Below are 5786 nucleotides of genomic sequence, written 5' to 3'. Positions count from 1 at the left end.
TATATATATATATATATATATATATATATATATATATATATATATATGTCTGTGTGTGTGTGTGTGTGTATTTATGAGTTAACACACAGGCAACTCTTTGATTATGAAATTTTATAAATTATTACAATTTGGGAAAATAATTTGAGGTTTCAGAGTACAATAAGAATTCCATAGACATTTACCAAAAAAATTTATGGTTGTGATTTAAATTTTGAAGAAATTCAGCAGTTTTAAATAGCAAAAAGTATTTAAATTTTACAGTCACATAGATTGGCTTCATCCTCAGCATAAAGCTCATTGTCTACTTAGTATCATTGAGAGAATGCAGCTTATAAATACAAAAAAAAAGTGAAAATTAACAATCAACTGTCTTAACGTATTCTTATAACAAGTATCAAGTCAAGATATCAGTGACTAGCACAATGTTTTTTTTTTCACTTATAAGGCTAAGTTACTATGATTATAAAATTAGAGAGTCTAAAGTATGGGACAAAATCCCATTTTTTGTACATCTTTTCCAAGACACCAGATACTGGATGAGAATTTTTCCATTTTGTGATGTTTTATACATGTTCCTAACAGATGTATTTCTACAGGGTACAGGCATATATTAGGAAACAGTATCTCTTTATTTCATTATAAACTCCTTTGTTTTGGTGGATTTTGTGTTTATTCCTATCCAAATAAAATGAACAAAAAAGTCGACCGGTAATACTGAGCAAATTTATCATTTAGAGTAATATGATAATATTTGATTTTTAAGCTCATCATATATTCTTGGTCAGATATCTTTATAAAAATATGTATCACTTTATATTTATTTTAATTTAATTTAAAATGTCTATAAATAAATGTCTAATAATATCTGTAAGTGCCTGGAAGATTTAATAATATGTCTATCAATTTTTCCAAAAAATTCCACTTCTTCTCTATTGTGTTTGCATATATTTATTGAATTTTAGTGTATGAGCATAACATTATACTTCCCTAAATAATTTCACATTAGGATCTAAAAATATTTTTATCCATGTCATTGACTTCTCAATATGCATTCATTATATTTACATTATTATTGACTTGCTATTCACAAGCTTTGAATTTCTAAAGTTGAATACGTGATTTGTATGTATATAAGGTTTATATTATGTAAATGCTTATCGAATTTTGAATTTAACACATTTTAGTGAAATACTGTATTTGTATCTATTTCACATTGTTCTACCTGCATGAGGCTTAATTTCTGTGTTCCAAATGTAAGTGTAAGTCAAATACATAACAGCTAGCTTGATTCTTTCTGTAATTAAATATCTTGAAAAATACAGAATAATAAAAATTTTAGTACTCTGTTCATTATCACTAAAGAGTAATACCAGACAAGCAACATCTCAGATAGTCTTGGAGATATATGGGTAATAATGCAGTAATTACTTACCGATCTAAAGACAAAGAGTAACAAAGTACAGCCCAATAGAAATGTTTAAACAAATCATAATATTATAAAAATGTTTATTCTGATACACATTCATATTATTACTAAACCAGTATCCATGGGAAGTACCACTAGTGAAATAAGGAAACATTGCATAGGTAATTATAATGTTCATGACCAATTTACTAATAATTGAATTGATTTAAACATAATTAGATTAGAAAACAATGTTTGGTATTATATTCTCTTTTTTGTTTTGTTTTGTTTTTGTTGTTGTTGTTGTTGTTTTAGAGACAGGGTTTCTCTGTATAGTACCAGCTGTCCTGGAACTCACTCTGTAGACCAGGCTGGCCTCGAACTCAGAAATCCACCTGCCTCTGCCTCCCAAGTGCTGGGATTAAAGGTGTGTGCCACCACTGCCCGGCTAATATATTCTTAAAGTATGGTACATACTCACGAAAAAGTGGATATTAGCCAAATAAGTACAGAATACCTAGAATACAATCTACAGAACTCAAGAAAGTTAACAACAGAAAGGCCCAAGGAGGATGCTTTAATCTCACTTGGGAAGGAGAAGAAAAATCACAGAAGACAGAGGGAGAAAGGGATCTGGGTGGGAAAGGAGAGAGGAAGGGGAGAAGAGGAATGTGGTCATATATGGGGCAGGTGGGGTGATGGTGATGAAGCCCTGAGGACCAGCAGAAAAATATGCAACCTAGAAGGGTGGGAGATGGGGGGACCCTCTAGAATATACCAAAGACCTGTTTGGTGAGATACTCTCAGAACTCAGGGAGATGAAACCTTAGATGAAATGCCCAACAGTGGGCACCGGGAACTCATACAGACCACCTCTAGTAGAAAGACAGGTCAAGTGGAGGGATGGGGATGTCATCACACAGTCAAAAGTCTGATCCAGAATTGTTCCTGTGTAAAAGTTCTGCAGGTACCAAAACAGAGAAGAGACTGAGGGAAAGGAGGTCCAGTAACTGACCGAACTTGGGATCCATCTCAATAGGAGGCTCCAAGGCCTGACTCTTGCTGATGCTATGGTGTGCTCACAGGGAGAAGCCTAGCATGGCTATCCTCTGAGAGACCCAACAAGCAGCTGACTGAGACAGGTGGGATACTGATACTTACATCCAACCATTGATCTGAAGCCAGGGACCCCCTTTGTTGAATTAGGAAAAGGCTGGAAGAAGCTGAGGAGGAAGGCATCTTCAAAGGAAGACCAGCACTCTCAACTAACCCGGTCCACTGAAAATTCGTAGATACTAAGCCAACAACCAGGTAGCGTACACTAGCTGGTCCGAGGCCTCCAACACATATACAGCAAAGGACTTCCTGGTCTGGCCTCAGTGGGAGAAGAGGTACCTTGAAAGACTTGAAGCCCCAGGAGTGGGGAGACCTTGTGGGGAAGGAGGCATCATCTAGGAGACAAGGGGAGGAGGAATTGGATAAGGAACTGTGGGAGAGCAGACCAGGCAAGGAGTAACAACTGGACTGTAAGAAACATAAATAAAGTAATAAAAAAGTACTTAGAAATTTAATAATAAAGATAAAGTTTGAAAATACAATTCTTTATTAATTAATTGATGTTGGCAGAAAAAAATTCAGATGTTAAAATGTTATTTTTCTTCTTTCCTTCTGAAATGGTACTCACAGTAGCAATGATATATAAGCAGAAGGTTTTACGACAGAAAAAATGGATAAAGAAAATAATGTACCACAACAAAACTGATTGTTATTTAGGCTTAAAATAGAAAATCTTGTTTTGTGTGCCATTATAATACATATCATGTCACATATCACATAACACATCATGTCAACATAGCACAGACGTCACTGTAGTATGTTTAGTAAGCCAGGAAAAAAAAACGATCCATGATCCTTGGTATCATTTACATTTTGAATCTTACAATATTTAGTTCTTGGAAAAGGAAGTTTAAGAGGCTCGGAACAGAGGTTGGAAAATTTCAAAATTTCAAAAGTGTTTTTAAAAAGTTAAAGTTTTAAGCAATGCATACTATACTAACTATGGTTATAAAAATGTATATTGCACCCTGGAAATTACATGAGACTTTACTCACACATACCCATGTGTGTGTGTAAGTATGTGCATACATACACATACATACACAAGGACATATAAATACAAAAGGTAACTATGTACATAATTGGCACATTTCTTTGCTAGCAGTATCAACAGATTCCACCACTGCCACCTAAGAAGCAGAATGTGATGTTCTATTTTGTATTGTTTTTAAATTTTAGCCTTTCTGAATAGAGTATGATAAAATATGAAAGTAATTTCAGTTTTCATTTCCCGATGACTAAGGATATTGTAAAATGAATACATAAATATATAAACATACAGAATCTAAATATTTCTCAGTGTTTACTGTTTTAAGTGCTTTGTATATTACACGTGCCAATCCTCTATTAGGCATATAGCTTTCAAAGATTTTTTCCATTCTGTAAGATGGCTTTTCATTTGAATGAAGGCATCCTTTCCTGTACTGAAGTTTTTTAGTTTTATGAGGCCATGTTTGTCAACTGTTAGTCTTTGGGGGAAGATGTTTACTTTCAGTGCAAAATTTAATAAGTTAAATTGGATATTGAACATTTTGTTATAAAATGAACTTTGTTGAAGGTGACTTTGTTCAATGGTACATCAATGAAATGTTCTGAGCACACAGGTAAACTAGGCTAAGCTCCTATGATTATATACCACAGGTGAACTAAAGATATTTACCTCATACTAGTCAGAATGGCTAAGAAAAAATAAAAATAATAATAAAAAGCAAAAAAACAAAAACAACAACAAAAAAACCCACAACACCTCGTGTCACAGCAGATGCTGGCAAGGATGTAGAGAAAGAGGAACACTCTTCCACTGGTGATTGCAATGCAAGCTGGTACAACTACTCTGGAAATTAGTCTGGTGGTTCCTCAGTAAACTGGATATAGTACTACCTGAGGACCGAGCTATACCACTCCTGGGCATATACCCAAAAGATACTCCAATATATAACAAAGATACATGCTCCCCTATGTTCACAGCAGCCTTATTTATAATAGCCAGAATCTAGAAATAACTCAGATGTCCCTCAACAGAGGAAGGGATAGAGAAAACGTAGTACACTGACACAATGGAGTACTACTCAAATATTAAAAACAAGAATTTCATGAAATTCGAAGGCAAATGGATGGAACTGGAAAATATCATTCCGAGTGAGGTAACCCAGACCAAAAAAAAGAACACACATGGTATGTACTTACTGATAAGTGGATAGTAGTAAAAAGCTTGGGATACCCATGATACAACTCTCAGATCATATGAAGTTCAAGGAAAAAGAAGAGCAAAAGGTGGATGTTTCAGTGCTACATAGAAGGGGGAAGAAAATAATCACTGGGGATAGAGGGTGGGAGGGAATTGGAAGGAAGAGAGGATGAGGAGGAGAAAAAAGGAGGGCAGGATAAGGTGAGGGAGGAGACAGGGGAGATGTACTAAAGGTCAGGAAATTGAAGAGAGGTGTGTAACAGAGGATGGGAAATTTGTGGTAGCTACCAGACAGGCCCAGATGCCAGGAAAGCAAGAGGTTCCTAGGACCCAACAGGGATGACATTAGCTGAAATACTCAACAAAAGGGAGAGATAACTTGTAGAGATAATATCCAGCTTAGGCAAAGTCCCCAGTTGAGGATTGGGCCAACCAACCATCTCAGATTTTTAACCCAGAATTGCTCCTGTCTAAATAAAATATGTGGAAAGAGTGTTGCAGAGACTGAAGGAAAGGTCATACAGAGACTGCCTCACCTGGGGATACATCCCATATGCAGCAGGAATGGAGATATGGTATAGAAAGTTTGTGGAGGGGAAACCAGGAGGAGGAATAGCATTTGAAACGAAAATAAACAAAATACACAATTAAATGCACAAAATAAAAAACTATATTTTGAACTTATAATGAGTTTATTGGGCATAGTTGACCTCATCATAGTATCAGTGCTCAGAGCACAGATGAACCTGAATCTCTCATCCCGAGATACAAAGATTCTATTCAATAGATGAACAAATATATCATTTTCTAATTTAATTATCTCTTTTCATTTATTGAAATTTATTCTCACATAATAATCTTGATTATAGTTCCCCCTTTACCTTCTCCCAGTTTCGCCACATCCCCCCTTCCATCCAGAACCAAATCATTTCTGTCTTTCAGGAGAAAACAAACAGGCTTCTAAGAAAAAAATGTAAATATAAATGTCACTTCTTTTTCTTAGGTGAAGTGATGGGATGAGAGCTGTACTCAAGCTGTGCAAATACATGGATTGGATTGAACCCACAGTCTTTCTGA

This window comes from Grammomys surdaster, unplaced genomic scaffold (genome assembly GCF_004785775.1).
Source record: "Grammomys surdaster isolate TR1022 unplaced genomic scaffold, NIH_TR_1.0 425, whole genome shotgun sequence".
NCBI classification, from domain to species: domain Eukaryota; kingdom Metazoa; phylum Chordata; class Mammalia; order Rodentia; family Muridae; genus Grammomys; species Grammomys surdaster.
Note: the sequence above shows the minus strand (reverse complement) of the source record.